This window comes from Trichomycterus rosablanca, chromosome 14, assembly GCF_030014385.1.
Source record: "Trichomycterus rosablanca isolate fTriRos1 chromosome 14, fTriRos1.hap1, whole genome shotgun sequence".
Classification (NCBI taxonomy): Eukaryota; Metazoa; Chordata; class Actinopteri; order Siluriformes; family Trichomycteridae; genus Trichomycterus; species Trichomycterus rosablanca.
In genome coordinates, this window is record NC_086001.1 from 20,506,035 (window position 1) to 20,520,927 (window position 14,893).

Below are 14,893 nucleotides of genomic sequence, written 5' to 3' on the forward strand. Positions count from 1 at the left end.
CCAAAATTTACGGCAGCAGGTGCTAAAGCTTGGGCACTCAGAGCCATGGGCTGGGCATTTGGGTATAGCTAAAACATTGAATAGAATCGTTAGCAGATTTTACTGGCCAGGTCAGTACCAAGATGTGGTGAAGTATTGTAGCTCCTGTCCAGAATGTCAGCTTACGGCCCCAGCGAAAAATGCAAGCAAGGTCCCTTTGATTAGCCTACCCATTGTAGATGTTCCATTTTCTCGCATTGCTATGGATGTAGCAGGTCCTCTTCCTAGGAGCCGTAGTGGCAACCGCTACATTTTAATTATTTGTGACTATGCTACGAGGTATCCAGAGGCTTTTGCTTTGAGAAAGGTGAAGACAAGGCAAGTTGTCAACGCTTTGATTCAGCTCATATCCAGGGTAGGGATACCGAAGGAGGTTTTAACCGATCAGGGATCTAATTTTACATCTAAGCAGCTCAAGGAGGTTTTTAAGCTTTTAGGGGTGAGGGGCATTACAACCACGCCATACCATCCACAAACTGACGGCCTCACCGAGCGCTTTATCCAAACCCTGAAGTCCATGCTGCGCCGTTTCGTCTGTGAGGTGGGAACTGACTGGGACATATGGTTACCATATGTTCTGTTTGCATATAGAGAAGTTCCGCAGGCATCCACTGGATTCTCACCTTTCCATCTTCTGTATGGCAGAGACGTTAGAGGGCCACTAGATGTCCTCAAAGAAGCCTGGGAAGGCGACAGTATTGGGCAAGGACTCAATGTTCTCTCTCATGTGCATAAAATGAGAGAAACCATGGCAAAGACCACAGAATTGGTTCGGGAGAACGTGATAAAGGCACAGCACCGACAAAAGACTTGGTACGACCGGAGGGCAAAGGACAGAGAGCTCAGGCCTGGAGAGAAAGCCCTTGTTCTTCTACCCACATCAGACACCAGTCTCTTGGCCAAGTGGCATGGGCCATATGACGTGCTAAGAAGGGTCGACAAGACGACCTATGAACTGTCACTTCCAGACAGGAAAAAGAAGAAACAGACTTTCCATATTAACATGCTAAAGGCATGGAAAGAACGGAACGGAGACATGTCTGAGCAGCTATGGGTGCGAGCTGTGCGCGAAGAGGAAGAGAACTCAGAGCAGTACTTCCCCACGGTCAGTAGTACAAACACAGCACCCGATCTGACTCATCTTAACTGGAGGCAGTGTGAGGAGTTAGCTACAGTCATCCCGTCAGGTCTTTTCAGGGCAGACCCTGGCAGAACAGACAAAGTCCAGCATAACATCAGGCTGCTGAAAAATGAACCAATTCGTCAGACTAACTGTCGAGTTCCTGCACGTCTGGTCCCGGATCTAAAAAAAGAGGTGGAGGCTATGCTTCAGATGGGGGTGATTGAACCTTCATCTAGTGAATGGTGTAGTCCCGTGGTTCTCGTTCCGAAAAAGGATGGAGGACTTAGATTTTGTATAGACTTTTCAAAACTGAATGCAGTTTCAGCCTTTGATCCGTACCCGATGCCCAGAGCTGATGAGCTAATTGAAAGGCTGGGAAAGGCTGAGTTTTTAACCACACTAGACCTCTGTAAAGGCTACTGGCAAGTTCCACTGAGTCCAGAAGTTAGGAAACTTACAGCCTTTCGAGTTCCTTCAGGACTATACCATTTTTTGGTTATGCCGTTTGGTCTCCATGGGGCAGCGGCAACTTTTCAAAGACTGATGGACGGTTTCCTGAAGGGCACGGAAGACTTTGCGGCAGCTTACATTGACGATGTGGTCATTTTCAGCGAGTCATGGGATCAGCATGTGCAACATGTCGGAGAGGTACTCCAGCACATTAGCAAGGCAGGTCTCACTGTGAATTCCAGCAAGTGTCACCTGGCGAAAGGGACAGTTTCCTACCTGGGATATGTCCTGGGAGGTGGGGTCGTCCGGCCTCAGGTTGACAAGGTGGAAGCAGTGAAGAGGTGTCCGGCACCGACCACGAAAAGAAGGGTTAGATCCTTCTTGGGTCTCGCAGAATGGTACCGCCGTTTTATCCCTAATTTCTCCAAAAGAGCAGCAGTTTTAACAGACTTGATCAAGAAGGATATGCCACAAAAAACCAAGTGGACTGCAGAATGTGAGGCAGCGTTCCAGTACTTGAAAGACTGTTTGTGTAGTGAATCGGTTTTGCACAGCCCTGACTTCAGTAAACAATTTGTGGTGCAAACTGATGCATCAGGACGCGGACTTGGGGCAGTGTTGCTGCAGAAGAAGGACGGTGATCTTAAGCCCATTCTCTACATTAGTCGGAAGTTGTTTCCGAGGGAGTTGAATTACTCCACTGTGGAGAAGGAAGCGTTGGCTATAAAGTGGGCATTGGATTCGCTCAGGTACTACCTGATAGGGACTGAGTTTGTTTTAGAGACTGACCACAGATCACTGCAGTGGATAGCGAACATGAGAGACACGAACGCCAGAATTACACGGTGGTATTTGTCCTTGCAACAGTTTAAATTTGAGGTGCGATATCGTAAGGGATCTCAGAACACCACTGCGGACTTTCTGTCTCGTCACGGCGAGTAGTGACGATGTTATGGGGGGGGGGGGTGATGAAGACAGCTGTTGTCTTCATCCCCAGTTATACTTACCTGTCATACTTACCTTTTATGCTTACCTGTCCTACATACCTATCATACTTACCTGTTATACTTACCTTAATCCATGTACCAGCGGGAGTGTAAGTGTGCTCTGGGGAGAGCTGAAGGGCCCTCAGCTACCTCAGGGTGGGAGGTGGTGATATGGGTAAGGCTGGGGAAAGTAAAAGGATATTTTTATTAATTAATTATTGTGCAATTAACATGTAATGTCGACATTTGTTTAAGTTTTGTTTTGTATGTTTGTTATTGTTTGGTGTAACATTAGTTTTTTTTTGTTGTTTTAGTTGTTCTCCCCCTAGTTAAAGGAGAAATGGTTTATTCCATTAGAAGGGGGGAGGAGTTTAACTGCTAAAAGGTGAGGGGGAAAGGTATACGGGAGAGGGGGGCTGGCTGCGAGAGGACCCACCTGATATTGAGGTTGGTGTCTAGTCAGTCTGTAAAGAACCTGAACTGCATTAGTCAGGATTTTGTTTAAAACCATGTTTGAGTTCCGTTTTGTACAGTTTTTTTGTTTGTATTGGTTTTCACGCACAGTAAATAAAATGCTCACTAAAAACCTACCTGCTGTGTCTACCCTGCTTCCTTGCCAAACGGTCATTGCTACCCGCTGACTTCGTGTCCCTACACCTAGGGTTCGGCGAGGCAGCGTCACACTGACACACCCCCATACCATGATACACCCTGGTACTGACACACCCCCATACCATGACACACCCTGGTACTGGTACTGACACACCCCATACCATGACACACCCTGGTACTTGTACTGACACACCCCATACCATGACACACCCTGGTACTGTTACTGACACACCCCCATACCATGACACACCCTGGTACTTGTACTGACACACCCCATACACACCCTGGTACTGGTACTGACATACCCCATACCATGACACACCCTGGTACTGGTACTGACACACCCCCATACCATGACACACCCTGGTACTTGTACTGACACACCCCATTCCATGACACACCCTGGTACTTGTACTGACACACCCCATACCATGACACACCCTGGTACTGGTACTGACACACCCCCATACCATGACACACCCTGGTACTTGTACTGACACACCCCATTCCATGACACACCCTGGTACTGGTACTGACACACCCCATACCATGACACACCCTAGTACTGGTACACCCCAATACTTTTAACTTTTAATAGTGAGCGCAACATTAGAAAATTTTAGAACCTCATCACTTTCATGCACGTATCTTTCTTTTACAGATTGAGTGTTTTGGTTAGTGTGGAGGTACGACTGGAAAGGTTTTTTTAAATTAATATTTAAACTGAATTCATTCATTAAGTCTCCTCTACTACAGCCGAGACGAACTTGAGACCAACAGTAAAGCTCTCCATCGTTTCTGTGTGGCAGGTCCTTAACTGAAAGGCTGTCAGTGTAGAATCGGGTATGTGGGTATATGCCCTGCCCTTGTACATAGGCCAGTTAGCTCAGTTGGTTAGAGTGTGGTGCTAATAACACCAAGGTCGCAGGTTCGGTCCCTGTACTGGCCACACCCACCTTTGTATTTAAACTAACAAACAAGTGATCCTTCTCTATCTAGCAGGTCCTATTGACCTGGGGTCTTTTTAATGCCCCTCTCATTCAGGTCACAAACATGTGATTATTTTAATTTGCCAAAATTAAATGCCCTGCTGTAAAAGTTAGCAAGTCATGTGACTTGTGTGTACCATCCAATGAAATGTCTCTTTTTGTGTGTCTCTGTGGCGCAATCGGTTAGCACGTTTGGCTGTTTTCCCGAAAAGGTTGGTGGTTCGAGCCAACCCAGGGGTGAGTGTCTTTTATTGCACAATCTGCCTGTTGATCAAATGGATATGAGACACAACAACAATGTGTAACTCCACAGAATAGTGGAAATATGTAACTGAAAACTTCCAGTAAACAACAGTCCTACAAGCACAAATATCCACCTGATAAGATTGGAACACTTTATTTTTACTTTTTTTTTATCTTGTCGGTGTCACGTTGTATTGAAACTAAAATAAATAAATAAAAACTTAAAATTTAAAAGCAAGTGTTTAGGTTCATTCATCATCTTAAATATTACAAACTAATCAGGCTCGTCAGATTTCAGACATTGTTCATGTAAACAAAAATCTCAGTTGGAAGCACAAGATTCATTTATTTATAGACGGTGCTGCTTATGGTTTTACATTTAAAAACATGAACAGTTAAAAAATAACACAACAACAACAACAACAACAATTTAATAATAATGTCACAAATCTGTACCCAAGCAACAAGCTGTAATTTATCTAGCACCACTAGATGGGAACGATCTCTGTACAACATTTTGAACTTCACTTTAAAAGTCAGTTCAGTGTGTTTTACTGTAGTAAGAATAGCTCCACATATTTTGTACGTAGTGTTTATGGTATTTAAGCTGGATGGATAGATGAAAGTTAACATGTAATCTAAGGTGACTCTTAAGTTTATTCACTGCTGTTGGCTTATAAAGTTTTACTGAACAAACTGGCTCGTATTTTGGCACTGATATACCTTCCTGAATGGTGATCTGCTTGGTCGACACAACTAGCACAAGTAATCATGGTCTACACCCCACAAGCGCTCTGTTGTACTTGCGTATGCGCTGAATGCTACCATCCTGATACTGCTAAAGTTTCTAAACCTTGGAACTCACACCGGCTCCCAAATGAAACTTGCCATTTGCTGAGTAAATAAAGCCAAAAAGTTAATAATTATTTATTTAAGAGCAAGTTGGCTGTTAGATGGCGCTGTAAACAATGATTTGCGATTATATTTTGGGATGGAGCAGTCACATGTGGAACACTATAACACTACTAGTGGTATTATGATATTCAAGCTGGATGAATGGATGGAAATGAACATGTCATTTAAGGTGACTCTAAACTAGCACAAGCAATTGTGATGCTCCGTTGTACTGCACATGTGCTGAATGCTACCATCCTGAAACTGCTAATGTTTCTCAATCTTGGACCTCACAAATGATCTTGGACCCCCAAATAAAAGCAGTAAGGTCCCACCGAGATTTGAACTTGGATTGCTGGATTCAGAGTCCAGAGTTCTAACCATTACACCATGGAACCCTGACACTGCAAGAACTAAACGTAACGATTCACCATTTGCTGAGTAAATAAAGCAAAAATACACAACTTCAGAGTTTACTTTTACATCTCAAATGATTTAAACTTATGTGATTGATATAATTGACTGAAATCAATTGACAAAACTGAGGTAATTTAGAAGTTTTAAACACTAAATAAAAGTAATTTTAGTTGAACATCGCCACCCAAGTATCAAAATCACAACAAAACGTTCCACTGTTGGAAAACTGCACTAAGTTCAGGATGCAGTTGGCCCGTCCCTCCTTGTCGCTCTGAAGCAGATGATTTGATGTTTGTGCACCTGTTCAGCAGATCACAAGTCACTAATGATCAGACAGAAGTCACTTGATTTTAAAACTGTTTGTTTTTAAAATGAGATGTCCAACAACCTCATGGTAAGATGTCCAAATAATTTTTGCCAAATAGTGTATCATTACTATTGCTAAGAAGTTAATATGTGTGTCTACATCACTTCACGTATCTATACGTGTCTAACATACATATCAATTCTGTTAATATTCATAAGCATACACACACACATACACAATACACACACATGCTTCCACATTCACATGTTTTTGCTGTATGTGTTATGTAGATAATATTTAGGTGATTTGATGTATTTTTGACATTTTATTATTATTTAAGTGAAGCTTTTTACAAGTTTAGGGGTTTTGTGTTTTGCTTCACTGTATGTATGGTGCATCATTAAACTGTTATACATTATTTATTCTATTTTGTATTAGATGAGATGGTTTGTCTCTGTATTGACCTGCGATTAATTTTTTTTAAATGACAGCTAACGATAGTGATCCGACTCTTTTAAGTATTTTGTATAACATATAAAATGTTGACTTCATCAAAAATAATCGACTCCTTCAGCTTCTAAAGGCACATTGCTGAGTACTATCAACTTAGTGAATCGACTCAAACTGAACTGCGTCTTTATGCACATGAGGAAGAAATCTATGTAGAGATCTCAAATAACATGAACTTGAAGGTGTGAACTTACATTGTAGAAAAGAAGAACAAGCCAGTAGCAGCAGTGTGCACATTAAACCATTTACAGAAGGGTCATTAAGTTTGGCAGATTGAAATAATGGCATGTTTCTGACCTGAATGAGAGGGGCAGTAAAAAGATCTCACACTTGTCCGAGACAACGTTTGAAGTCCAGGTCAATAGGACCTGCTAGTTAGAATAGGATCACTTGTTTATGTCCAAAAGTGGGTGTGGCTCGTACGGGGATCAAACCCATGACCTTGGCATTATTAGCACCACACTCTAACCAACTGAGCTAACCAGCCGATGTACAAGGGCAGGTCATATACCCACATACCCGATTCTACACTGACAGCCCTTCAGTTATGGAGCTGCCACACAGAAACGATGGAGAGCTTTACTGTTGTTGAGCAGAACAGATCTTCGTGTGAGATGTGAAATGAAGCCAGAATTAAAGATGGTAGAAGAACAGGGTGATATTCTTACTTTCAGTTATTAAATTACTCAGGTTAGAAAGTCCTGATACACAGAACATGCTCACCTGACTCTCTCTCAGCCATGCTACCTTTAATCATTAAAGAGGGTGTGGCCCGTACGGGGATCGAACCCGTGACCTTGGCGTTATTAGCACCATGCTCTAACCAACTGAGCTAACCGGCCAGTTCATCTGTTCTCTGTTTAGATCTTTGTACATAATTCTACACTAACCCCATTTAACCAGCAGCACAAAAACCATTTGAGATTCTGCACACTTTCAGTGAAGATCTGTAAAAATGAGTGACTCCTAAACTGAATTTGGTTGTTATTGCACCAGAAATGCAGCAGTTTCATGTTATTTTAATGATCCGAGATCTCAGTCCTACTTCAGACATCTCTGTCTAGTCATTTCTTATGTTCAGACTTTCTTAATAAACATCTAAGAGGTTTTGTGGGTTCTTATATGTGTGAACTATCTAAACTATACTGTATTGTGGTACATTCATTCAGCCTTCATCAGTTTATCTCTGCTCATTCAGCCTACAGCAGTTTAGACCCGCCCACTTAACCACCAATTTGCCTCCACAGTGAGCCTGTATAGAGAGAGAGATTTTATTTTTACAACGTGCAAATAAACAAATTACTTTAAAAAAAACAAAAACAATTTTGTACAGGAAACAAATATAACAGTAACATAAAAAAGTAAAGTGCAAAACATTCCCGATTAAAGTGCGTAATGCTTTTCTACAACACCATGTTTTTACATTATTTTACATAAATCTACACTTGACTGAGCTAAATGCCGCCAACCAGTGACTGGAGCAGATACGACTCAGGTCCTGCACACAGTAAGTAGTGCTGATACACAGTACCAGTCTGCACACCAGAGAGGCTCCAAACCTCAAGTTTTCACTCATTGAATCATGTTTGTGAACTTTGTGGAATGATTGTAGGATTTGTACGTGTTGAGCTACTGTTAATATTTTCCCCCAATTGAACTAAACCTGAATTGATGTTTTAACTGTTCATTAAGACTTCACTAAGAGTTATTACCATCAAGCAAAGCATATGTAAAGCATATTTCTATATGAGATAATATACACTGAGGTTTAATCGTCTGATCATCAGACATGGTTGTGCAATAAAAGGCACTCGTCCCTGGGTGGGCTCGAACCACCAACCTTTCGGTTAACAGCCGAACGCGCTAACCGATTGCGCCACAGAGACACATGCACAGCTGTCAGGGTCACATGACTTGCTTAAGTCAGGCTAATAAACAGTATAATACTGTAACAGGCATGGTGGCTAACACCATAGAGTTACATTTGGTCAGTTCCCATGGTCTCCCTTAGGGGGCAATAGAGAGGGAATTACCCATGTTTTCTTTTGTGAAAAGAAGTAGACACAGCATTTTCCTGATGGAAGCAAAAGCGGTTTGCTACTTGGTGTGCTGCTTTGCATTTTTTATCTTTTTGAAGATTTAAAGACTCCTTTCCTAGGAAACTTTGATGTTTTATGCCTAGATGTAAGTACAGTAATCCCTCCTCGATCGCGGGGGTTGCGTTCCAGAACCCTCCGCGAAAGGTGAAAATCCGCGAAGTAAAAACCATGTGTTTATATGGTTATTTTTATAACCCGATTCCATCGGGTTTAGCATTTAGCATCTTGTCATTAAAACCAATGGATTGAGGTAGCACAGCATGCTAACATCAATATAACATCTCCCTTCATGTAACGATAACGGTTACATTTCCTGACAAGCTCGAATTTGCAAATAAAAACACTCGGTAAAAGTTTATACAAGTTAAAAATCAGTAATATTTTATTTACGTTTGAAAAGAACTCCATTCGTTTGTCCGCACAGTCAGCCATGTTTATTTTTCTGTGAGAGAAGAGCGCCTGACCCGCAATGAATTCTGGGATTGCCTTGATCACTAAGGCAGCGTCGGATGCTCACTCATTCTTGAGTGAAAATAACGTTGAAATGTTAAGAAGTGAGGATATTAAGGCATCTAAGATTTGGAACAGCCACCTAATCGGGAGCGCGCACAGGATGACGTAAAATGCGTCTATGTAGAGAGCTCACTAGCTTTTCGAACACACCCCTTGTCTGCAGAAATCCACAAACCAGCGAAGAATCCGCAAATTATATTTAGACATGCTTGCAAATAAAATCCGCGATAGAGTGAAGCCGCAAAAGTCGAAGCGCGATATAGCGAGGGATTACTGTACTGCAAACTGCGTTTTGATTATCATTATTCTTGGGATAATTTCTCTTTTTGGAAATATTATGGAAAGTAGATGCTAATGCTATATGCTAATTTCCTTTGTATATTTACATTGCTAATGCATTAATATTACTACTTCTGTAGAAAAGGAGTTTGTTCGGGAATCAACTACACATTATTAACTGATGGATTTTGAAAAAGGACATTCAACTTTAATAAGGACTAACTAAGGGTATGGATAAGGACTGCATTATACGGAATAACTCTGATTCAGTTGAAGTGGACGTATAAGCTTTGAACCCTACAAAGTCTACTTTGGTCAACTTTTTTTGGATTTATTTTGCATCATCTTGGGAAGAAGATATTCGTAAATATTTGGTTTATGGTGGATATATGACTTTATCTTTACTGTCTTGTTTTGTTTTCAATGCATTATTACAGTTTTTGTTCAGCAAAAAAAGTTGACCAAAGTAGACTTTTTTTATATTTTGACAACATAAGGACATAACATGGTAAAATAATGTAAAAACATGGTGTTGTAGAAAAGCATTATGCACTTTAATCGGGAATGATTTGCACTTTACTTTTTTATGTTACTGTTATATTTGTTTCCTGTACAAAATTGTTTTTGTTTTTTTTAAAGTAATTTGTTTATTTGCACGTTGTAAAAATAAAATCTCTCTCTCTATACAGGCTCACTGTGGAGGCAAATTGGTGGTTAAGTGGGCGGGTCTAAACTGCTGTAGGCTGAATGAGCAGAGATAAACTGATGAAGGCTGAATGAATGTACCACAATACAGTATAGTTTAGATAGTTCACACATATAAGAACCCACAAAACCTCTTAGATGTGTATTAAGAAAGTCTGAACATAAGAAATGACTAGACAGAGATGTCTGAAGTAGGACTGAGATCTCGGATCATTAAAATAACATGAAACTGCTGCATTTCTGGTGCAATAACAAACAAATTCAGTTTAGGAGCTGCTCATTTCTGCAGATCTTCACTGAAAGTGTGCAGAATCTCAAATGGTTTTTGTGCCGCTGGTTGAATGGGGTTAGTGTAGAATTATGTTCAAAGATCTAAACAGAGAACAGATGAACTGGCCGGTTAGCTCAGTTGGTTAGAGCTTGATGCTAATAACGCCAAGATTGCGGGTTCGATCCCCGTACGGGCCACACCCCTTTTAATGATTAAAGGTAGCATGGCTGAGAGAAAGTCAGGTGAGCATGTTCTGTGTATCAGGACTTTCTAACCTGAGTAATTTAATCACTGAAAGTAAGAATATCACCCTGTTCTTCTACCATCTTTAATTCTGGCTTCATTTCACATCTCACACGAAGATCTGTTCTGCTCAACAACAGTAAAGCTCTCCATCGTTTCTGTGTGGCAGGTCCATAACTGAAGGGCTGTCAGTGTAGAATCGGGTATGTGGGTATATGACCTGCTTTTGTACGTCGGCCGGTTAGCTCAGTTGGTTAGAGCGTGGTGCTAATAACGCCAAGGTCGTGGGTTCGATCCCCATACGGGCCGCACCCCCTTTTGGACTTAAACTAACAAACAAGTGAGCCTTCTCTAACTAGCAGGTCCTATTGACCTGGGCTTCAAATGTTGTCATTCTGGTAGGACAATAAAAGCGATATACTACTCTTTATTCAATGTATTTAACTACATAGTGTTGTACAACATTCCATGTGTACTTAATACTTTTGTATTTTAATACTTTCAAATTTGAATACTTGCATACTTTAATACTTGCTTACTATAATACTTTGCATTAATATATATTGAGCTGCTGTAATAAATGATCTATCTATAGATTCATTTAATTTTATCTGTAATGCTAGTGATGGGCTATCCTAAACTATCTTTAGGAAGGTAGATATATCTAGCTTTGGGGTTGTTGAGGCTAAATATTCATGATTGTTGTAATGTTGCTACACAGTCACATTAGAAATCCCTTTTAAAACTAATGTTTGATATTGCAGGGTCTGATGAAGACACTAAAAATCTTATCCGGTGGAGAGTGGCCAACCAGGCCCTCTTCACTGGAAAACAGAATGCAGCGGTTCGAGGGTTTGAGTAAGTAACTGTTTGTTTGACGTAACAAAATTTGTGTTACATCTTATGCATAATTTTAATTACAAAGGGTGGTATAAAGACAAGTTTTAGTATTTACGTTTTGCAAACTTTTTCAAAGCATTCAAAACTTTTAATGACCAAACTTTTTTTGAAGCAGTGTATGCTATATACATTAATAACTGTTATGTGCATTATATTGTAGAGCCTTTGTGTTGGAGAACCAACTGCAGGGGAAGGTGACTCCCACTTATGTAAAGAAGAAGTGAGAGAACCTCAAACAAAAATACAAAGTAAGCTTCGTTTGTTGGTAAGATCTTCAGTAAAAATATCAGAAAAGATTTGTAATACAAGTTAAGGTCCTTGTACTGTGTTTAGGAATCTTGTAGGAACTTAAGTGTCCACCTACTGGGGTAAGTACAGAGGGTGGTGAAGCAACAGCAGCATCTTGGAAATGGTATGTGGATATGGATGAGGCAATAGGTGGGAGACCATCAATTAGCCCAGCGACCCTTATTTCCTCATCTGGCCAGGATACTGCTGAAGCTTCACCATCCTCGAGAAGCATGGAAACCCCAGCCAAAAAGAGATGAGGGGAGAAAGATTTAGTTGCGTATCTGAGAGAGATGGAAGAAAGGGAAAATAAGAGGGAGATAGAAGCAGCAGAGAACGAGGAGAGAAGATGGAGAGAGGCTGAGGAGAGGGAGGAAAGAAGAGAAAGGGAAATAATAGAATGAGAGAAGAGAGAGCAAGAGGCGCGCCAAAGAGAGGAAAAGCAAGAGTGAGAGACGCGAGAGAGAGAGGAGAGGAGAGACCAGGAAGCAAGAATGAGGGAGGAAAGGAGAGATAGGGAGGCAAGAGTGAGAGAGGAAAGGTTTATTAAAATCCTAGAGATTCTAATGAAAAAATAAATAGTTGAAAATCAAAAAGTGTTGTAGTATTATTGTATGTTGTGAGAAAGAAAATGTGTTGGCAAATAATGGAAATAAAGGATTTTCTTTTTCATTTAACCTTAATTAAAAATTGAAAAAGTGTAAAAATTGGAAATTGTAATTAAAAAAATATTCAAGAAATTGAAAATTTTGCTAAGAAAGTTTTACTTTTAAATAATGCATAAACTGTTAATGTCAAGAGTCAATCAAGAACTGTAGAACAAAACGTAAAAACAAACAACATGAACCTATTAACAAAACATTTTTCTAAACATAATCATGCTCATAAAGAGCTGGTATGCTGTGCTGTGGTGCTGACACAGCTGCAGCCAGATGCTTTCTTGCATCTTCACCTGATGTAATGTCATTAATTACAGGCTCTGGTTGGTCAACATGTACCTCTGTTAATTCTGGCTCAATGATGTCTCCATGAGTGATACAGAGGTTGTGGAGCACCGCACAGCATGCAACAACCTCCGGGGCGAAGACAGGGCTCACCTCAAGGGCTTTAAAGAAAATGTAACGCCATCTTGTCTTCATCATTCCAAAATCCTTTACCACCACATTCCTGGCCTTGGACAGTTTGCTGTTAAAACGAGCCTGTACAGGGTTCTGCACAGGCTCTCGATAGGGGGTCAGGAGTCGGATGGGTGTATTAATGCAGGGATAACCCTTATCCCCAAGAATGTATCATCCTGCAGGTGGGTATTAGCCCTCTTACACAGGGCTGTTCTTTAGTACCCTTGCATCATGAATCGCCCCAGGGTAACCAACAAAAATGTCTCTGAACTTCCCCTGGTGGTCACAGATGGCTTGAAGCTGAATTTAGTGGAACAGCTTCCTGTTTAGGTAGCACTGTGCATTGGCAGATGGGGGTTTTATTCGAATGTGGCACCCATCAGTAGCACCAACTGCCACTCTAAAACATTTGGATCCTACACACTCTAGTTCATCACCAGTTGGTAGGGTGATGATCCTCCTGACGAGCCCTCTGACAGCCCTACTCATTTTGTGTACAATGTCGTGCACAGACGATTTTCGAAAAATTATTCTACTGTAATTATTGTGTCAGATCTATCATTTTGTCATTTATTTCATTGTAGTAGTCTAATCATGGTAATGTAGTATACTGTTGCTAAAGAGGTTAGCAGTACTTACATTATTTCTGAGGTAAAAAATCAATAACTTTCTTAGTTCTTTTCTGTGATTTACTACTCTCTGCCGTCTCAGTGTGGAGTCGGGATACATGACTATAGATTAATCAGTAAGTGGCGCAAATAAAGACGATAAATACCCAAAATTTTGGCGAGTGGAGCTTGAAATGAGCATGCGGTCTGTAACTATGGTCACTTGACGTTGGTAAGATGGCGGACGTAGTACGTACGGGTGTTGTGTGCATACTGCACACTTCTGTACTGAAAGTACGTACTTCTTTACCGGCCGAGTGGTGCATACTTCCTCCAATCTAGTACGTACTCAGTAAGTATGCGATTTCGGACGCAGCCTAAGTCTGTGTCTGTTGATTATTTTGAACTTAGTTTGTTTGTAAACTGTGAATTAGTTCTTAATCTGGTCGTGATGTTAGTGAATTAAACCTACATCTCTCTAATGGTCTGACCGATGAGCTGTCTGTCCTGATACACTGCTTAAGCCCGGCTAGCTCAGTCGGTAGAGCATGAGACTCTTAATCTCAGGGTCGTGGGTTCAAGGCCCAAGTTGGGTTAGTATCTTTATTTAATGTCTACAGAAACCAAAAGGTCATTCTTCCACTTTGGACAGCCGGTCTCCGGTGACTTATCAGGTGGATATTTGTGATTGTAGGACTGTTGTTTACTGGATGTTTTTCAGTTGCTCATTTCCAATATTTCTGTTGGACTACACGTTGTTGTTGTGTCTCATATCCGTTTCATCAAAAGACATGGTTGTGCAATAAAAGACACTCGTCCCTGGGTGGGCTCAAAACACCAACCTTTCGGTTAACAGCCAAACACGCTAACCGATTGCACCACAGAGACACGCGCACAGCTGTTTCATTGGACGGTACACATGGGTCACATGACTTGCTAACTTTTACAGCAGGGTAATTAAGTTTGGCAAATTGCAATAATCACATGTTTCTGACCTGAATGAGAGGGGCATTAAAAATAACTCACACTTGTCAGAGACAACGTTTGAAGCCCCGCTCAATAGGAACTGCTAGTTAGAAGAAGAGCACTTTGTTAGTTTAAGTCCTAAAGTGGGTGTGGCTCGCACAGGGCTTTAAACAACGCCCTTGGCGTTATTAGCACCACGTTCAAACCAACTGAGCTAACCAGCCAGGGTGCAGGCACAGGGCATGTACGCACAAACACGATTCTACACTGACAGCCCTTCAGTTATGGAGCTGCCACACAGAAAAGATGGCGAGCTTTACTGTTGTTGAGCAA

General features: G+C 41.1%; 3 non-coding genes across 3 annotated transcripts; 1 reads left to right on the forward strand and 2 right to left on the reverse strand.

Annotated features, from left to right (window-relative positions):
• Nucleotides 1-7,338: 7,338 nt before the first annotated feature.
• On the reverse strand, nt 7,339-7,412 carry trnai-aau (transfer RNA isoleucine (anticodon AAU)). Its single transcript has one exon. It is a non-coding gene; the product is annotated as a tRNA-Ile (tRNA).
• Nucleotides 7,413-8,382: 970 nt separating this feature from the next.
• On the reverse strand, nt 8,383-8,456 carry trnan-guu (transfer RNA asparagine (anticodon GUU)). The gene has a single exon. It is a non-coding gene; the product is annotated as a tRNA-Asn (tRNA).
• A 2,459-nt stretch (nt 8,457-10,915) lies between these two features.
• Nucleotides 10,916-10,989, forward strand: trnai-aau (transfer RNA isoleucine (anticodon AAU)). Its single transcript has one exon. It is a non-coding gene; the product is annotated as a tRNA-Ile (tRNA).
• The last annotated feature ends 3,904 nt before the right edge of the window (nt 10,990-14,893 follow it).